Source organism: Dipodomys ordii, unplaced genomic scaffold (genome assembly GCF_000151885.1).
Source record: "Dipodomys ordii isolate 6190 unplaced genomic scaffold, Dord_2.0 Scaffold6, whole genome shotgun sequence".
Lineage (NCBI taxonomy): Eukaryota > Metazoa > Chordata > Mammalia > Rodentia > Heteromyidae > Dipodomys > Dipodomys ordii.
In genome coordinates this window covers 8,287,414-8,309,297 of record NW_012267222.1, presented here as the reverse complement: position 1 = coordinate 8,309,297, position 21,884 = coordinate 8,287,414, and positions in this window count along the sequence as shown.

The following is a 21,884-nucleotide window of genomic DNA, read 5'->3' as shown; positions in this document are numbered from 1 at the left end:
GGAAACCATGGGACCTATGTTTCTTTGGGCCTGGCTTACTTCACTTAATATAATTTTTTCCAAGTTTTTCCATTTCCTAACGAATGGAAGCCCCAAGACTTTTGAGTGTAAAAGCCAGAGCATGTAAGGCCCTAAGTTTAAGCCTCAGTACCAGAACACACACACACACACACACACACACACACACATACACACACTCCACTGTACAAATTTGGTTCCTCCTCTTTAAATAGATACTAGTCTTGTGCCCATTTTATAAATGGGGAAACAACCCCAGTGAGGTGGAAAAATTCTCTTCAGTATAGAAAATGTATACATGCAAGTTGTAGGGACTTCACACTCAAGCGAGGCTCTTTTGGAACACCTTTGTTATAAAATGGCAAAATTTCAGCCAACAAAGAACACTCTCAGCAAAGCATACATTTAGCCCCCAAGGGAAGCTTAATCAGGAATCCATCTACACAGGAACTCAAAGCAGCAGCTTGCACAATTGATAGCTGGGTTGCCAATCTGCCTTCATCTATGATTTATTTCAGAAGAACTAAAAAATGATTACTCTATTAGATACTCAGATTTTAAAACAGAGTACTGGACATCAAATCCAACGTCTTGACATATATCATTGAACCATATGCCCAACCCTAAAGTATTTTTTTTTTTTAGTTAATAACCAAGTAATTCAGGCTGGGAAGATGGCTCAGTGGTAGAGTGCTTGCCTTGCATGCCTGAGGGTAGGCACTGTGGCTCAAGTGGTAGAGCGCTAGCCTTGAGCTGAAAAGCTGAGGGACAGCGCCCAGGCCCAGAGTTCAGGCCCCACGACCGGAGCCAAAAAATAAAAAAAAGAGAAAAAAATAACCAAGTAATTCATATTTGTTTATATATTGTGTAGTACCAGGACTTGATCTTAAGCTTCACTCTCTGGCTCACAGCTGGTGTTCTACCACTTGAGCCACATCTCTACTCTGGTATTTTGCTAAGACAGCACCAAGGACTTGAGTTCAATCCCCAAGACTGACACTCTTCCCACTCCATATGCATGCCCCATCCCCAAAGTCAGGTAGAATGAAGTTCTACATGAACTTTATTACATGAAGATAAACACTTAATAAAGGTAAAAGTGGGCTGGGCATTTGGCTTAGTGGTAGAGTGCTTGCCTAGCATGCATAAAGCCCTGGGTTCGATTCCTCAATACCACATACACAGAAAAAAGCCAGAAGTGGGGCTGTGGCTCAAGAGGTAGAGTGCTAACCTTGAGCAAAAGAAGCTCAGGGTCAGTGCCCAGGCCCTGAGTTCAAGCTCTAGGACTGGCAATAAATAAGTGAATAAATAAATAAGTAAATAAGGGTAAAAGTAATCATAAAAGAATAGGAAAAAGGAGATTAAAAGGAAAGATGAAACAAGTTAAATAAAAGGAAAAGGAAAGTAGGGAATATAAGGAAAAAGATAAAATATCTGCTTACAAATTCAAGAAAAATATGCATATAAGATTAGAAAATATAAGGAGAGGAAGAAAAAAACAAAAGCAAAAGACTGTCATAATAAAATAAAGCAACCTCCGCACCTGTCCAAATACAGTTAAAAGAAAAAGTTTTGGTATGGAGGCAGAAGTCATGGGCTGAGCATGATCCTTTAGCTTTTATACCTCATAACTGGTTCCCTACCACGTGAGCCACATCACTACTGCTGAAATCTCACCAGGAAAAAAAATCCCTAAAAACAAAAAATGCAAAACAAAACAGAAACAACCACCAAATAGAATCTGACTAGGGCACTCTGGATTATGAGAAGAAATTCTGATTTCTTTTCCAATGCTAGCTTACCCCACAGCAGATATCACTGTCACTCCAAATACCCACACTGAATTTAAGATGTGATAGAACTGTAGGTTTCTCTTGCTGCTAAATGTTGCCAGTTCCAGGTTTCAGGTATCAGTGATCAGTTACCTATCTTGTGGTCACAGTCATTAGTTTGAGACACAGTTTGTATACACAGTAATAACAGACTCCCTTATTGTAAGAGAGCAGAGGGAAGTGGTGAACACTTTCAAAATCCATAAGGGTAACATAGATGTTCATCTTATTCCCATTGTCTCAAACCATAGGGTCCAATCAACTTGAACTTAGATATCTCAGTGTCCAATCAACTGTGGTTTAGATGTCCTACGGTTCAGTTAATGGTAACTTACACATTTATTTTGCCTTGTCTGTTTTGACCTTCCCAGGGCCCAGTTCTCAGCCTTCTGAGTACAGACAAGGTAGCCTTCCAACCTCTTAATCCTTTCCTGGTCTCACAGCTCAGCCTTAGAGTTTCTCTACACAAGGCCACCATACCCATTCTAGAAATTATTCAAAAAGTTCAAGCTCATTATTTTTTCCTTTGGTCAGCCGTGGGGCTTGAACTCTGGGCCTGGGTGCTGTCCCTCAGCTCTTCAGCTCAAGGCAAGCACTCTACCACTTGAGCTACAGCACTACTTCCGGTTTTCTGGTGGTTTATTGGAGATAGGAGTCTCACGGTCTCTCCTGCCCGGGCTGGCTTTGAACCGGGATCCTCAGATCTCAGCCTCCTGAGTAGCTAGGATTACAGGTGTGAGCCACCAGCGCCCGGCTTCAAGCTCATTTTAAAGAAACATCAGTACTGAATCACTGTGAAGGTTCTGGATGTATTAATCAGGATAGGTAGTGTTAGCTGCTATAACAAATACAATCTCATCTTTTTTTATTTTTTATTTTTTACTTATTTATTTTGGGTCCAGTTGTGGGGCCTGAACTCTAGGCCTGGGCACTGTCCCTCAGCTCTTCAGCTCAAGGCTAGTGCTCTACCACTTGAGCCACAGCGCCACTTCCAGCTTTTTTTCTTTTTGCTTATGTGGTGCTGAGGAATCGAACCCAGGGCCTCATGCATGCAAGGCAAGTGCTCTACCACTGAGCCAACTTCCCAGCCCCCCCCATCTTTTTATATCTTGATTGAACAAAGGCATGTTTCTACCTTGTCACAGAGAAATTTTGGTGTTTGGCACACATCTAGACCATGTGATGATTTTAGTGTTCCTTCTGTCTAGAGGTAAACAACCCCCAGAAACATCAGGGCCTTCCACCTCTTTTGGATGCTCAGAAGACTGTGGAATAGTGTAGTTATGGAGGAAGACTGAAAGACCAGCCTGGATAGACATTCTTCTGGCTCATGATACACTGACCATTATAGCTTCTCCAAATTGTACTGGAGCCTGGAAAATGCAAATCTTCTGCACCCAAGAGGAGAATGAAGTGGACTTGTTTTGCTCCATACCCTTTCTTCTCCCAAGCAGGAAGAGATTAAGCACATCAACTTAGAAACTTGCAAAACTATTAGCAAGGCTAGGTACCAGTGGCTCATGCTTGTAATCCTGGCTATACAGAAGGCTGAGATCAGAGGATCACGATCTGGAGGCAGATCAGGCAGGAAAAATTCATGAGACTCATTTCTGGTTAACTACAAAAAAAGCCGGAAGTGGAATTGTGACTCAAGTGGTAGAGAGCTAGGCTTAAACAAAAAAGCTCATGGGCAATGCCAAGGCCTTGAGTTCAGGACTGGCATACAAACAACAAAACAGGGGCTGGGAAGGTGGCTCAGTGGTAGAGTGCTTGCCTTGCATGCATGAGGCCCTGGGTTCGATTCCTCAGCACCACATAAGCAGAAAAAGCCAGAAGTGGTGCTGTGGCTCAAGTGGTAGAGCACTAGCCTTGAGCTGAAGAGCTGAGGGACAGCACCCAGGCTCAGAGTTCAGGCCCCATAACTAGTAAAAACAAAAAATCCTATTGGCATAGTCTAGGAAACAAAGGGCAGGAAATACAGGTGTTGCAAAAAAATGAATAAAGAAAACAACAGCTGGTATTGTTGCAAGCAAATGGATCTTTGGAGGACACCTGGAAGCTTCAGGCAAAATATTGAGCCTTGTGTCTGCAGATGCTTGTGTGCCCATCCTCAGCTCTACTAGACCAGAATGGCTTCTGTTTGTAGCCAGTTCCCAGATCTTATAGGAAGGTTTCTCCAGGGAAAAATCCAACTTGGAGAGATGCTGGTGGGAATGTTGTCAGAATCAAAATGGAGTCACTTGGGTCATTCCCAACCCCCACTACCACCCCCCCAAACCCCACCCCCCAAACCTCCAAACAAGCTGGGCACCAGTGCCTCATGCCTGTAATCCTAGCTACTCAAGAGGCTGAGATCTGAGGATTGTGGTTCAGAGCCAGCCTGGGCAGGAAAGTCCATGAGACTTTTATCTCCAATAAACCACCAGAAAACCGGAAGTGGTGTTGTGGCTCAAGTGGTAGAGTGTTAGCCTTCAGCTGAAGAGCTGAGGGACCGTGCCCAGGCCCACAGTTCAAGCCCCAGGACCGACAAAAAAAATACCAAAACAAAACAGTGAGACGGACCAACTCGGCTGGAGCACTGGGACCAATGGGACAGGGATCTCAGGATAGGTGGGCAAGGAGTCGGTGAAGTGACAAACAGACACAGACTCAAAAGAGTTGCATCTGAGTGTATCTTTATTGAGGAGAATTAACATTTTTATACAGTGTGTGATTGTGACATAGATTCTTTGTTTATTTAAGCACATAATCAATTTTTAAGAAAAGTAAAGCATTAATGGGTTACATGAAACAAGTCTAGCCTATTGTTTAATACAATGCATCATCTATTCAGCCTTTTTATGCTTAATAATTAACAAACCTAAGACAGGGCTGTACTTATATTGTACTCTTTTTATTTTTTCCATATATTTTCAAGTCCCTTTGAAACCATCCTATAAACCACTTCCAGGCTGAGTCAGGCATTCTCTGTTTCCTATGATTTTAATCCCGATATTTGTTCACATAAATTTCTAATTGTTATTTTAAACTATCTTGTTGTTATTTTAATAGTAAACACCATAATGGTCTAGAGCTGCCCAATCTTTGCATAAAATCTAATGGGTACCAAGATACTCTTTTTCCTTTTACATTAATCCATCTATTTTCATCTTTGTAAACTCCTGTATAAGGCAATGGTTCATTGGTCAGGTCAGGAAATGTGATGTCACTAACTTTATATTTTGTGGGAAACCACCATCTATTCTCTATAACGTAAGCTGGACCAAACTTAGTCATAACTTTTTGGGGAATCTTTGTTTTCCTTTTATTATCAGGGGTCCCTTTTTCTATAACTCTCTTCTGGTGCTTCTGGGATAACTCCTTCTGGTTTAGTTTAATTCATTAATTCTGCCTGTTGCAACATATCTGGAAAATTTAAATTTCTATATTTACTTTAAGTGAGCTGCAAAACTGCTTGTGAAATTGCAGGAGCTTCTGGAAACAGCATCACATCAGATGATAGATTGATTGGGGCATTGTGCACATCTAGTCTTTGGTCTTAGTCTTTATTATTCAGAGAAGCCGTCTCTATTGGACTGGAAAGGAACAACAAGCTCTATTCTCATTTCAGTAGAAAAATAGCCAAAATGAGAATAAAGGCAATGAATGTACAGCCAAGAAGAATATAATAAGAATAAAGGTAGAGGCTATAAAGGTGCAGCCAAGTGTATAGGAAGCCTTGAACCAACACCCCCTTCCTGCAGGCATGCTTCCTTGAAGCTTATGCTTTTTCTGCTGCAATCTCTCACGCAGACTCCTCAGGAGGTGGCGTGACAAAACAGGAAATTATGATGGAAGAATTCTCATGCAACATCATGCATTACCTGAAAGTAATGATTATTAAACATGCTACCAGAACCACAAACATGCAGAAACCACACTGTAATCTTGCACATAGAATACTTCTGCGAGGGTATCTGCTCAATAACTACTTAACCACAGATGCATTATCCTGGCTATTGTGGCTAACATTATTGCTTATTCCTTCCTTCCTTCCTTCCTTCCTTCCTTCCTTCCTTCCTTCCTTCCTCCCTTCCTTCCTTCCTCCCTTCCTTCCTTCCTCCCTTCCTTCCTTCCTCCCTTCCTTCCTCCCTCCCTCCCTCCCTCCCTTCCTTCCTTCCTTCCTTCCTTCCTTCCTTCCTTCCTTCCTTCCTTCCTTCCTTCCTTCCTTCCTTTCTCCCTTCCTTCCTTCCTTCCTTCCTCCCTTCCTTCCTTCCTCTCTTTCTTCCTTCCTTCCTTTCCTCTTTTCTTCCCTTCCCTTCCTTTATTGTTTTTTTTGTTCAGGCCTGGCTGCTGTCCCTGAGCTTTTTTTTTTTTTTTTCTCAAGGCTAGTGTTTTATCATTTGAGCCAGCTCCACTTCCACTTCCAGCTTTTTGGTAGTTAATTGGAAATCAGAATCTCATGGATTTTCCTGCTTGGTTTGGCTTCAAACCATGATCCTCAGCTCTCAGCCACCTGGTTTACAATAGCATTCCTTAGTGACATCAAATGATGTTCTCTTGTGATGCTATGCCTCCTGCCTTAAATTCTCCTTTCCCCACAAGAGACACTGAGAGGCATTTGGGGTGCATGGCCCCTAGAAAAGTGACATCTGGAGAGGCACCCCAGACTCCCTCCATCTCCACCCTCACTGCCCTGGTGAGGAGGACAGGTTGACTTTTCCTGTAACATTCTGAGTGCTCTTTGTCCCTATGGCCACAGAGGCTTGTGAGAATGCAGTGCCATCGGAGACTGGCCCACTCACCTGAGCCACCCCTGTCTGATGATCTCAGCCTGATGGGAAGGCAGGGCAAGGGTCAAGAGCCTCGGTGGAAGACTGGTGGACACTCAGATAGGATCGGGGTGGGAAGGACTTCATTCAGAGATGCCACACACAATAATACAGCTGGTAAGGGACCGTCTGTGCCCAGCTCCTGGGCCCCAGGAAGCGGCCAGCAGATCTCATTGCTATGCAGAAAAGGCGTACTGAGTTGCTGAGCCTTGAGCCGTGGCATGCAGATTCTCCATACCACCGGCCTCCTTCTCCAAGCTCCTTGGGAAAAGTGAGCACTGTGAGTAGTCTCGAGTCCTTCTCATTTCAAGAACAAGTAAACAAGCTTTGAGTTGCTGAAGGAAAGGGTGGCATTTGTAAATCTGAAATCACTTGGTTTAATCTTCACAAAGCAGCCAGAAGTTACTTGATGATTCAATGGCTTAGTGTTAGGTAAGGTGACATAACTCTGCAGATAAACATGATGAAATTTTCATCTCCTTCCCAAGGACTGAGAGTTAAAGTTACTAGGGACTGATAGGTAATTTACAATAAAGATTCTTTATCTTTTTGGTCTGGATCCCTTTTAAAAAAAGTAAGTTCAATCAGTCAATCTATGTATTATTTAGCTGTGCTTAAGATCAAATTCAGGGCCTACTATATGGTAGGGAAGCACTCTATCATTGAGCAACACACTTGGTCTCAATTTTAACACTTTTTTCTCCTTTTTTTTTTTTTTTGTTAGAGACCAAGACTCAAACTTGGTACCTGAAGCTTTTGTTCATTGGCTAGTGATCTACCAACTGAGCCATGCCTCCAACCCCAACTTTAGTACTTTTAAAAATAAGAATAATAGGGCTAGAAATGTAGCTCAGTGGCAAAATGCTTTCTTGGCATGCCTAGGATTCTGGGTTCCATCCACAGCACTCCAAAAACAAACCAAACATAAAGGAGGAAAAAGCAAAACAAAACAAAAAAAACAAGAGTAATGGCTGGGCACTAGTAGCTCATGCCTGTTTGTAATCCTAGCTACTCAGGCAGATGGGAGCTAAGGATCACAATTTTAAACCAGCCTGAACAGGAAAGTCTGTGAGATTCTTATCTCCAATTAAGGCTAGGTATTGAGCAAAACAGCTCAGGGACAGCACCTAGGCCCAATGACCCACAAAAAAGAGAGAAGAATAATAATTTTGAGGGGGATATATTCATGTACAAAAATAATTTTTCTCTTGTGCTGATACTGGAGCCTTAGGCTCTCATTTCCATTTTTTTTTGCTCAAGGCTGGCCCTTTACCACTTGAATCACACTTCCATGTCCTTCTTTTTGCTAGGTAATTGGAGATAAGAGTCTCATGAACTTTACTGCCCAGGCTGGCTTTGAACCTCAATCTTCAGATCTCAGCCTCCTGAGTAACTAGGATTATAGACGTGAGTGAACCACTGGCACCCAGCAGGTGATGGGACTTGGTAACAGGTCCTTAAGTCACAATGAATGTGTTCTTCAAAGGATCCTGGACCTCTCCATTCTTTGTTTTTTTTTTTTTTTTGGTCGGTTGTGGGTCCTGAACTCTTGGCCTGGGCGCTGTCCCTCAGCAATTCAGCTCAAGGCTAGCACTCTACCACTTGAGCCACAGCACCACTTATGGCCTTTTCTGCTTATGTGGTGCTGAGGAATCGAACCCAGGGCCTCATGCATGCAAGGCAAGCATTCTACCACTGAGCCACCTTCCCAGCCCACTCCATTCCTTCTTGCCAATGAATTGAACAGCTCTAAGCTACTGCACATTCCTGCCCTGATATACTGTCTTGCTACTGGCCCGAGTTTAGTAGGGTCAACTGACTAGAATATCATTAAATGTCGTCATCTCTGAGAACTCCAGCTTCAGATATATATCTGGGATCTTAGCTTGTACTCATGTCCGGAGGTCAATGGATGTCATTCAAAATATCAAAGGGCAATTTCTTTTTTTTATTAATTTACTTTATTGTTATTACAGAGGTGATAGACAGAGAAGTTACATTGACACATGTCAGGTAATAAGTACATTTCCTTTCCTACAGTGTTATCTGTTCGCTCCTTCTCTCCCATTCCCTCCCTCCCACCTCCACCAAGAGTTGCATTAGTTCATTTCCATCAGTGTCCAGGGTGCTCCACTGCTGCACTTTTTCACCCTTTTTCCTCAGAATCTGTACCTTCCCTCCACCGTCCTATGTACATGAATATACTGTATATAAGGTAAAGAATCCAGAATCATCAGCGAAAGAAAAACAAATTAACAAGAGTCCTTTGTTTCCATATCTTCAGAGTTTGTTTCAGAATGTATATTATTTTATTTTGCCTCTTCCTCCCTCCCCCCGCCCCAAATGTGTGTGACTTTCCCTCATAACAATGCAGTATTGAAAGAACTAACTCATTACACCAGACCAGAATTGATTCTTTCTCAACATTGCCACACTGAGGGGTATATTGAAGGGGTAAATATGAAGAGACATTTAGGCATTACACTTTTGTGATTCTCTCCTAAGACTATCCTCTTTTGATCTCACTGTATGTGAGTATCTAGAATCTTGTGTAATTTGTAATATCTCAGTGCATTTTAGATTTAACTTCTGCATATAAGACAGAACATGTGCTGTTTGTCTTTCTGATCTTTGACTATAAATAATCATGTGGGAAATCATAGGTAATAGTGTGAGGCGCAGTAACTTGTCTCAATTTTAGAGGAGATATTGGAACATTTTTGAGACTCCTGAGCTCCAGAAACTTTCATAGTGGTGGTCCTTGACTTTTTTTTCTTTTTTCTTCTTGTAATTTGTTTCCTGCCTTTCTATTTTGCGTGTATTCACTACAGCATCTATTCCAGAGATCCACATGTTGACTCTTACTACAAATCCATTCTTCATTGCCCACTGTATGAAAATAGAGATGGACTTAAAAAATATTTCTTCTTTGTCAGTTGACACAGCGTCAGGCCTTGTCAGTTGAGAGCCTTGGGGGCGGGGTTTCTCCTCCAGCTCCTTTCACATCTGGCTCCTGGTGTGTCTAGATCTTGCTCCTCATGAATTCTCTAAATCCTGTCTTACCAGAACCTATATGTGCCATGTGTTAGGTCTGCCTGGGAGAATAGCCCCTTCCCCCATTTCCTCTATAATACAATGTAGTAATCCTTTGATTTGGTAAGGCCCAAATCTGATAGCCTTTTTTGTAGTTTGAGCTTAAACCTGCCCATTTACCTTCTGATGACCTTCTTCATGGTTTAAGTTTAAACTCACCCTTTTTTTTTTCATAACATGCTGTATCAAAATACCACATTTGGGACACATTTACACACACACACACACACACACACACACACACACACGTGCATAAAAGTTTTAAGCGTGCTTAGGGTTTAAAAAAAATGAAAATCGGCCCTAAGTTTTCTAGAATTCCAGTGGCAAAAGTCATTTTTGACTTTGCATGATAGAACCATGTGAGGGGAGTGGGAAAAAGAGGAGAGGCAAGACTGGGCTACAGGTAGCTGCTCCTCTTTCACCTTGGCACAGAGACCAAATCACTAACTTCTGATTTAGAGCTCACAGAAGAGCCACAGAGCCCCCATTGGGCTTTCACCAATGTTTTCTCAATCTCTATACCGTCTGGCTAGGACTTTGGGTCATTTCCCAGAGGTTTCTTCAGCACTGTCCTTCCTTCTCCTATCCAGGTTGTTAATTGTAATGGTAAGAGAACTTTAATAATGATATAGTGAACCACATCCTTGCTCTTGGACAGGATTCTGCTTCTATGGGGCAAGAGCTTGTCAGGTGAGGATCTGATGCAATCACTCTTTTGTAAAAGTTTCCAATGTACCAAAGGCTCTGTCTATAGGGTCAGTCAGATGCTGTGAGCTATAAAGCATCTGGGTCTGTGAGCAAGAACCTTCCCTGAGGTCTTTTTCAGTTCCCTCTGATTAGTTTGCTGGAGCTCTTCCTCACTTCTGGGCTCATCTTGGTCCTAGGGGTCAGCCTATCTGTTGTCATGGAGCATTTCCTCATGATTCATATTCTTCCTGCCTTCAGCCACCCAGTGATGTTTCAGATATTCCACTATGCCATGCAACTGACAATAGCATGGGCAAGCTTTACTTTTCAATGTTTGTATCCTGCTGCAGTGCTGAGAACTGAGCTTTTGGAGGGTATTTTGCAAAGAGCCACAGAGTCTAATAGTATTGGCTAATGTTCATGGATTAGTGATGGCACAAAAGATGTTTTGCTCAGGGCTCTTAGAAGGCAGACAATAGCCAGTACAGTCACTGCTCTATCAGCTCTGACTATCCTTTGTGTACACTTGCTAAGCTGACAGAAAGTAAACAAGGGGAACTCATAGAGTATGTATATAATGAGAAAGGATCTTGTTATTTTTTTTTGCTAAATATTGAGTTGGGGTCCCATCTGTGTTAAAGCAGCATGAGTCTAATAGTCCACATCTGGCTGGGTAAAACACATCCTATTGTTGACTAGCATAAAAACAGCCTTCAATTGGGTTAGTGAGGTATCAACTTGCAGAGGTTTAAGAGTCTCAGGTGGTTGATAAGCTTTGGAGGGTTGGAACCAGCAGCCATGGACCACAGCCCTGAATTTTAATATCTGCCAGGCAAAAATCATTGCCAGTAAAAGCTAATCTTTCATCACACTGAGGAAAATAAAAATCTTTTGTGATGTAATAATGTCTGTACTGAAGCTCTGAAACTTGAGAAGACAGAATTATAGGGCTAATTATGTACACTATTCGTAATTTTGTGTGGCCCATGGAGATTTGTAGTAATATATCTAAATTCCAGGAAGCTATCAAGCTTGAGAAATGGAATGCCATCCTTACAAAAAATAATAAAAGATGTATAGAATCCAGGTGCTGGAGGCTCACACCTGTAATCCTAGCTACTCAAGTGGCTGAGATCTGAGAACTATGGTTTGAAGTTAGCCCTGGCAGGAAAATCCTTGAGGCTCCTATCTCCAAGTAGCTACTGGAAGTGGCACTGTGTCTCAAAATAGCTTAGGTATAGCATCCAGACCCCTCAGTTCAAGCCCCATAACCACCACCAACAAAAAGATGTATAGAAGATGAAGGAGTGGGTACAATTTTGTAGCAGCAAACTGTGAGAAAGTAGGTATAAGAGGAGTCTGTGGGAGATCAGGATGGTCTGTTTTCAAATACAGATTCCTGCCAATGAACAAAGGAGAGTACATGTTCTCATGCTTGGCTATTGCTGCCTAGGGACACAATGTGCTGTTAGAAATCCTGTAGGTGATGATGATCCAAAGTTCTGAGGATCTTCTCAGTCTTTGTTATTCTCTGGGGATACCACTCAGCAGGTCTATGGGTATCTAAAAGGACTCCACTCCATCTCTCCCCATTGTGATAATAAATCTGGGTGAAGAAAAGCCCAGCCAAGCTCTCCAATTCAACCCCAGCCTTGGCTGATACAGCAGAACACTATAACTGTGAGATGTTTGTGGCTACCAGACCCACTCTCACCTTTACCCCTCAGCAATATAAAGTTACAATGGACACAAGAGTGCCAATGCTCTGCATCCCTGCAATGCCTTCTTCACCCCTACAGCATTGCATTGTCCCTGACAAGGGCAGGCAGATGCTGAAGAAATCAAGCAAAGGGCAGCACGTCTTTGCAAAGTTCATTTCATATGAATTCCCTTAAATCACTTGACTTACTGCATCCAGAAAACATTGAGTGATGACAGTTCTTCCTGCTGTGTGGATAAGGGCACTGCCAGGAAAGGTGCAGCTGACTTACCTAATCCCAAGGTTGGGACAGCAGTGGGTGATACATACCAGACCTGAAAGCTGTCAAGGCTGTGGAGGGAGAGCCAAGTGTGCAGCAGGTCCTAGGTTAGCCCTCAGCTTTGCTGTAGACTGTATATGGAAAAAGGGGTCCTCAACAACTGTTATGGCTTGAGAGTAAAAATTGTGACTTTCCTCATGTGTGCGGAAGGAATGATTCTAACAATAAAGAGGACAAAAATTTGCCTCAGCTGTGAAGCTCAGGCTGGAAGAAATGAGCTGAGAACTAGCATAGAATGAAGACACTTTGACCAGCGTAGTTTTCTATGAAGGCCACAGGACATTCTGTCTGAAGAGGAGAAATGACTGTCTTTCTTTGGCATTCATATCTTCCCACTTTCCCGAACTTCATGACCAGCTTCAGTAGTGATGTACCTTAGAAGAAACCAACTCATTCAGCTCCAAGTGGATGCTGTGTCCACAGTGCTGGGCTGGGACAGAAAATAGAATGGGCAATAGTGGCTGGGTATAAAAATTAAATCTTCAAAATAACTAGCTGATTTCTGTCTCTTCCATCCTTCCCATTGACCTATCTTGGCAGGATGCCCTATTGAAAGGTGCTTGTATGCCTACAGACACCTGGGAGAAGCACAGGAAGGGGTTAAGCTCTGACAACCTTCTTGAAAGGTTCAGGAAGAAATAAAACCAGGAACTTGAATTTTCTGTACTTTTCAATGAGGCTGCCTATCTGGAAGCCAAACCTATTTTTGGGGGGGTCAGTCATGGGGCTTCAACTCTAGGCCTGGGTGCCATCCTTGAGCTATTGAGCTCAAGTCTAGTGCTCTACCACTTGAGTCATAGTGCCACTTCCGGCCTTTTCTATTTATAGGTGCTGAGGAATGGAACCAAGGGCAAACACTCTACCGCTGAAGGTGTTCTCAGCCCCACCAAACATTTTTAATGTTGAAAACTGCCCCTTTCCAGCAGATGATGAGATTTTTTGCTCAACTACCTGAGGCTTTTCTGGTGAGCTGTTAAGGGGACATCCTCCATGATGGTGTCCTGCTCTACATGACTTGCTCGGAAGACCAGGGGTCCCCATGACCTGGCACCATGTGGAGAACGGTTTTCCTGGGTACATAACTTTACTTAATAAGATTTTCTGTTTCTTCTGCTCCTGCTCCTGGTATTATTGATGCTGTACTCAGTTACACAAAAGGCATGTCAATGTCCATGGTTAGAGCTCAAGTATACATTCTCTAGGTTTTTTTCAATGTGTGTGTTGTCCTGGGTATTGAATTCAAGGTCTGGGCACTATCCCTGAGCTTTTTTTTTTTTTTGGGTCCGGTCATGGGGCCTGAACTTTGGGCCTGGGCGCTGTCCCTCAGCTCTTCATCTCAAGGCTAGCGCTCTATCACTTGAGCCACAGCGCCACTTCCCGCTTTTTTCTTTTTTCTTATATGGTGCTGAGGAATCGAACCCAGGGCCTCTGGCATGCAAGGCATGTGCTCTACCACTGAGCCACCTTCCCAGCCCCTATCCCTGAGCTTTTGTGCTCTAGGCTAGTGCTCTTCCATTTGAGCCACAGCTCCATGCCTGGCTTTTTAATGGTTAATTGGAGATAAGAATCTCACAGATTTTCCTACCTACACTGACTTTGAACCTTGATCTTCAGACCTCAGCCTCCTGAGTAGCTAAGATTACAGGCCTTCAGTGCCTGACACTTCTCCAGATTTTCATAAAGCTCTAGAGTCAACACCAAGAACTTAAAAAAAGAGAGAACAAAGAAATAGAAAAGTAACTGGGACCCGGTGGCTCACACTTGTAATCCTAGCTACTCAGTGGGCTAAGATCTGAGGATTGAGGTTCAAAGCCAGCCTGGGCAGGAAAGGATGTGAAACTCTGATCTCCAATAAACCACCAGAAAACTGGAAGTGGCACTGTGGCTCAAGTGGTAAAGCACTAGCTTTGATCTGAAGAGCTGAGGGATAGTGCCCAGGCCCAGAGTTCAAGCCCCATGACTGCCAACAAAAATTCTGGAGGTGTGGCTCTGACTGAGTGCCTGCCTGGCAAGTGTAAGACTTTATGCCAAACCCTAATAATGCAACAATAACAATAAAGAAAACACAAAAAATACAAACCCAAAGTGGTTCTATGGTACTAACTTTGGAGATTCTGAATAGCAGGAGGCAAGCGTGACCTTTGCTGCCAGCTGGGCCTTTGCTGAGTTGCATGTGTCAAAAGAGGTGCTCGATCCTGGCATGACCCATGCAAGGAAGAAAAAGAGAGAAGTGAAATTCTGCCGAATGCTCAAGAAAATCCAGTCCATGTGTTTCCTTCTGGTACTGACAGTGTCCACTGCTGTAAGTCAAGACTATGATTCTCATTCAGAAAATGAAGGAAAATGGAGAACATGCCTTTAAATTTTCCTTGAAGACCCCTAGATCTGTGCAGAATAAATGCCACCAACTGGCCATAATGCCAATGAAGACAATCCTTATTCTTTGTTTTTTTTTGGGGGGGGGTCCGGTCATGGGGCCTGAACTCTGGGCCTGGGTGCTGTCCCTCAGCTCTTCAGCTCAATGCTAGCCCTCTACCACTTGAGCCACAGCGCCACTTCCGGCTTTTTTCTTTTTGCTTATGTGGTGCTGAGGAATCGAACCCAGGCCCTTGAGCATGAAAGGCAAGCGCTCTACCACTGAGCCACCTTCCCAGCCCGACAATCCTTATTCTTGAGGCTGGAGCTCTACTGTGGATACAACCTGTGTGAGGCGGGGTCATCATTACTCAAGGTCTGTCTCCAAATCCCAGGTCCCTTAAACTCCAGCTGAGAAATAGATATGCAAAGTAATTTCTCCTTGTTATGGTTACCTTTGGCCTAAACTATAGGAAGATATCATAGGGCTTTGTAGGAAAAAGACACCAAGGAAAAGGCAAGAGGGGGAGGAAAGGAAGGTCAGGATGAGTTCTGATGAGCTTCAAACTTTGTCTAGTTCAAATCATGAATCAGAATTCCTGCAGTAGATCTCTGGCTACCAAGAGTCAGGTTCTCAGGGCCAAAGCTTCTATGGGAGGTCTATAAGGCTATGAAGGTACACCCCTATGGTAGTCAGGTGCAGCCTCCTTTCTCAAGTGAGCTTCTGTGTCCTGCAGGTGGTAATAGAGCACCTAGCCCTAGCCCTTGCTTCTCCAGTGTCACTCTCTCTGCTCACAGGGAAGGGACAGAAACCTCTGCTTTGCAGGCTGGGTCAGTCATAGTAGTTTCTGCATGGCCCATTTGCAAGATGACACCCAGCTCCATCGTGGTCCTGATGCAGGGGCCGCAGGGAAGTGATGACACTGGAGAATTCCTTTCATGCTACCATTGCCTCTCTGGATACCAGTGCTGTGTTAGTCACACCTTTCATCCCTGTAATAAATACCAGAAGAACTACTTAAGGGAAAAAGCATTGACTTGTGTCCCTGGGTTCAGAGGTTCAGTTCACCATGGCTGAGTGTGGTACAGCTTCTCATCATGGTAATCAGGAAGCGAAGAAACTCTCATCTTGCTGGCTTGCTCCTTTTTCCCTTGTCTTCTTTCAGGGGTTCCAGTCCATTGGAAATTGCATCCCATACTCAACATGGGTCTGATTCCCTTAGTTACTCCTCCTCTCTGGAACACCTTCACCAACATACTCAGAGATGTATTTTACTAGTCTCTTAGACATCTCCCAATTTGACCACATGCTCAGTCAAGAATAACCAGCATAAACCCAGCCCTGGTGGCTCACGCCTTGTAATCCTAGCTACTCAGGAGGCTGAGATCTGAGGATCACAGTTCAAAGCCAGCCTGGGCAGGAAAGTGTGTGAGACTCTTATCTCCAATAAACCACTAGAAAACTGGAAGTGGTGCTGTGGCTCAAGCTCACCTTGAGCTGAAGAGGGCAGGGACAGCACCCAAGCCCAGAGTTCAAGCCTCACCACTGACAAAAAAAAAATCCTAGGAATACCACATTAATCAATCACAAACTGTGTACGTTGGGCAACATCTATCATTTCAGCTCCTCAAGAACAAGTGTAAGTAAGAGGCTCACAGTCCAGCCTGGCTCCTTTAAAAGGTAAAGACACTATTTGAGCAATAACAACGGTTAGGATAATGGATGAGAAAGGAAAAGGAAAAGGCCAGACTTGACTTCCATCAGGGTATTTATTGAGACACAGTGAGGGACAACAATCTTCCTGTGGGAATGGAGGTTGTGCAAGGAGTGGGGTTGGAGTTGGGCTTTTATTGGGTCTGAGCAAGGAGACGGAGGTTCTCAGAAAGGCTATACCCCAATGGAATGGAGAGAGCCAGGCTTACGTGGGATTGTCCTGCTCGCACATCAAGCACATTTGCACATCCCTGGGGTTTTGCCTGATGTCCGTTTGCACCTGGGATAATGTGGAGGGAAGGTTCAATCCTTCCACAACTACACAAAGCCCCAAAGTCTGGAAGCATGGCTCAAGGAAACTCTCTGCCTTGAAATCCAAACTCAATAGCACAAAAAATGCAAATGAAAAGGATTTACCGACTACCACTTTGACTTCCACCTAGTAGAGGGCAGCATTGCTCTTTGGTGTAAGAGTTCCTGTAAGCTGGGCTGCTGTCCACACAATTGAATTAGGTCCTTAGGACATGAGGCTTGCCATTCATGGTTTGTGCATGGGCACTTTTAATAGAAGGAGGGATCATTTCTCCCATGCAACATGGGTGCTACAGTTTGGCTACTTAACACGATCCATTTTTGTTCTGTCACCGTTTCTTGGGGTAAAGTCTGGACACAGTGAAGCTGGGTTCTGGTTTATGGTCCCACTGCAGCATCCTGAAGATGTTGTGATGTCAGTTTCAGCTGAGCCCTGACTAGGACTGCTCTACATCCAGCTTTAGCCAGGCTCTCTGTCACTGGATACTTCATCTTGGTGGAAGGCTGAGAACATGCGTTTCTTGCTTGCTATAAACCAGCCGTCACCACCCTCAGCTTCTAGAACCTTCTACATTTTCTGTCCATATGGCTTCTTCCTAATGGCCACATTCACTCAGAGGGAGCCGTGGGTCTTGGTGAATTGATGGGGAAGTTCTGTGCATCCCTTGAGGATCTTCTCAGCGAGTTGAATAGACAACATCTGTCTGCTCTCTGGTCTACCAGGACCTCATTATCAACACCACTACCCTCACCACACACCAATAGTCTCGTTTGGCTCTTGAAACCCTAAGCTAAACATAATAATAAAATCTTCTTGAGAATTTTCACATACCAAACAAACTATGACTGGATTTCAAGTCCAAGAACACATCAACAATTGCGGACATACACAAATGGTCCAACAGCATAACATATCCCTAGCTGATAGGTGAAAAATCAGGATCATAGGCGTCTTTTCAGGATTGGGCTTTTCAGGAACAGGACTTTTCTAGACTAATCCTATCAACTGTGTGTGGAAAACAACTATATCAAGAATGGATGGAAGGATAAAGGATGAACAAATGCAGCAGTGGAACTCACTAGAGACTAGGCTGAAAATGAACTATACAGCTTGTGGTTTGAGATGGGAGGGAAAAACTGGAAGAGAGCGAGAGAAGGGGGCGGACATTGTCCAAAAGGAAATATACGCTTTACCTGACTTCCATAACTGTAACCCCTCTACACATCACCTTTATAATAATAATAAAATAACAACAACAACAACAATAATAATAAAAGAATGGCATCATTTTCCAACCTCAGAAAATTCCTCAGAGTGAGGCTCACAAGTGGAAGAAATGGGTGATGGCAGGGACATCAGAAAGGACACTGGGCTTTGAGGGACATAGTGAGGAACTTAAACTTTAACCTGAATTTGTGGAAAATTTTAGTGTTTTCAGACAGTGAGGCAACTGAATTTGGTTTATACCTCACAGAAGATGTCCTGGAAGAGGGAGGAACACATTCAAATGCTGAAACTGTCTTCCAGATGCCCTGTTGACCCTCTCAGATGCAAAAAATCATGCAAACACAATTTTTAAAGAAGGAAACACAACACACAGTAGAATGGAATGAAGCCTAAAGGTGGAAAGGCAGAGATGGCATTTAGGCCTTATTCTGGAAGAAGAAAGAGCCTCCTCAGCATGGGGAGGGGGGGGTGCCCAAATTAGATGAAGGAAAGAAGACACAGAGGTCAAAGGGCCCACGTAGACTGGAGGATGGGAAGGCTAGCAATGCACACTGGATCCCGACAGCCTGGCTTCACCTGAAGGGTTGGTACTCATTGACTGACCTTGGACAGATAGTCTACCATGACATTGCTGCTCACGTCACTTGTTACGATGAAGATCAAATGAAGCAAAGTAGCTAAATCACTAAAAAAAAAAAAAGAAAGAAAGGAAAAGAGAAAAGGCAGCCAGAATACAGAGCTACTGCCCTGAGGACAGAGGTCTGCTCCTCACTAGGTAGACAAGTCCATCAACTCTAATCCCTGTACGCAGCCTCTGCCAGCCCAGTTCTGTGTGAATGGTGCCACCTTGTGGTGAAGCTGGTAACAGATTAGGGCCTGGAAGGGTTAGAAAGCCTGTCGGCCTCAGTGAAGAGGCTGAATGGCTGCTTAGTCCTTTCCTCTATTACTTTACTCTGACTGCCCGAACACATGATCACAAACGGAAAGACCCCACAATCATAGTCTCTCATATGACCTAGGATGTATCTCTAGGGGTGCACTTCTGGAGCTTTTAAAAGAGAGATGTGCACGCTCACTTTCTCCAGCTTCAACAATAACTTCCCCCCCGCCCCACTCCGCCCTGAACCCCCATGGCTTCTTTTCAAATCAGCAGTGCTTTCTTTCCTCTTGACCTCAGCTTCTGTGCTCACATCTCTGATAAGTGTGACCCTCCTGTAAGAAATCTTGTGATGAAAATGAATTATGTAACTTGTGGGCAGGGTTGGGAGAAGGTAACTGGGGGAAAGCAAAGGAAAGGGTGACATTGTCCAATAACACCCCAAATAAACTCATGACCTGACTTATGAAATGGTAGCCCCTCTGTACAACAATAATAATAAAATTACATATACATACATATATACATATATATATATATATATAGAGAGAGAGAGAGAGACAGAGACAGAGACAGAGAGAGACCATGGGGCCTGAACTCTGGGCCTGGGCACTGTCCCTCAGCTTTTCAGCTCAAGGCTAACACTCTATCACATGAGCCACAGAGCCACTTCCGGCTTCTTCTGCTTATGCCGTGCTGAGGAATCGAACCCAGGGCCTCATGCATGCAAGGCAAGCACTCTACCACTGAGCCACCTTCCTAGCCCAATAAAAATTATGGGTCTATGCACTCTCAAATAATGACAACGTTCTTGTAGACCAAACATATCAAACATTGGTCTTCTGGCCTGCTTTTCATTTTTCCTTGGGGGTTTCTTGAGATAAGGTTTTATTATGTAGTCCAGATTGGCTTCAAAATGAAGATCGTCCTGACTTTCACTGCTGAATTCTGGAAATGCAGGTTTTGGGCACTGCTACTATCTATGTGTGTGTGTGTGTGTGTGTGTGTGCGTGCGTGCGTGCGCACACGCACACGCCAGTCCTGGGACTTGAACTAAGGGCCTGGATGCCATCCTTGAGTTTTTTTTTTTTTTTTGACTTGAGTCACAGCCATATCCAGTTTTCTGGTGGTTAACTGGAGATAAGAGTCACACAGATTTTCCTGCCTGGGCTAGCTTCGAACTGCGATCCACAGATCTTAGCCTCCTGAGTAACTAGAATTACAGGCATAAGCCACTGGCACTTGGCTTGTCTTTTGCTTTTTATGGTCAACACACTTACAACCCATTAGATGGGAGGTGCTATCCTGAATCCTGTATAATTCCATAATCTAATCTAGAATAAAATTAAAGATCTTAGGTCTATGTGGCTTTCTCCATGATCCTCCTGGCTTACAGAGAAACAATCAAAGAAGAGTTTTCTTAAGGATGTAGGTGCTGTATTCTCTCATAAATGCACTTCTAGTTGTGTGTGGGGGCAGAGGGATTGGTAATGCAGGGTTTTGAAAGTGAAATAGAGTCCAATAGTAGCATATCAACACCCCCTTAGATTCTGTCCACACAAGAGTAGAAATGTGAGCAGGTATGTCAAACTCATTAAACATAGGGTGGACTTGGGTACAAGTTTAAGTCTACAGTGCCCCACTTGGTGTACTAAAAATGTATGTTGGTTCTCTGCTGCTATACAAAAGTCATCATCATTTTTGCAGTGGAAAGGCACAAAAATATATTATCTAACAGGGGTAGGGACTCTGGCATCAGTCTTGCCAAGTGCCTTTGGCTGAATGTCTGACTGGATTCAAGAGTAAACTGCTGTTATCTCCAGTATTTGCTCAAGGAGGTCCAGGTTTCCAGGCTACTCCTGGGGCTGTTGATAGGTGTCAGGAAGTTCACAAGGAACATAGTGCTTATCACAATACAGTTCCACAATGAACAATCTGGGTGATTAATTAATCACTCCTTCCCAGTGCACATGGGTATCAGAACCGGCATGGAAAGCATAATGGAGGCTATTGATGAAGGTGCCGAGATAAGAGATGACAACGCTCACTGTTCAGGAGAACCTGCTGCTCTCTCTCACAGTGGGCACCATGTCACTAGCCACCTGCATTCCTTCAGGGTCACCAAGAAAGGGCCCTGTCCACTTCTCAGAAGTGTACACAGAACATAGGGATGGGGTGGATGCTATGATGTCTATGATTAAGAACCACAAATAGGGGCTGGGAAGGTGGCTCAGTGGCAGAGCACTTGCCTTGCATGTATGAGGCCCTGGGTTCGATTCCTCAGCACCACATAAACAGAAAAAGCCAGAAGTGGCGTTGTGGCTCAAGTGGTAGAGTGCTAGCCTTGAGCTGAAGAGCTGAGGGACAGCGCCCAGGCCCAGAGTTCAGGCCCCATGACGAAATAAAAGAACCCAAAATAGGATGCAGCAGACAGCAAAAGTTTCCACTCAGGACACTGAGCTTGGCACACAAGGGACTCTTCAGGACTCTCAGGATCCAAGCTTATCTTTATCCCTCCAAGTGGGAGTTGAAAGGCTACCTTTCCTAAGATCACTGCTTTGTCCCTCTTCATAGGACACTTTTGTCTGAGCAGTAGCTAGCTTCCACGAAGAGACCAACCCGAGAGTGAGAGGGAAAAGAAAGAAAGAGGACCCCAGACAGAAGCGACAACTCATTAGATTTGCCCCAATTCTCTCCTTTGCTTCCCGTGACTGAAAAGTATTTCAGTGCAGATTAACATATATGTGTGTATCCAGGGGCTGGGAAGGTGGCTCAGTGGTAGAGTGCTTGCCTTGCATGCCTGAGGCCCTGAGTTCAATTTCTCAGCACCACATAAGCAAAAAGAAAAAAGCTGGAAGTGGCGCTGTGGCTCAAGTGGTAGAGTGCTAGCCTTGAGCTGAAGAGCTGAGGGACAGTGC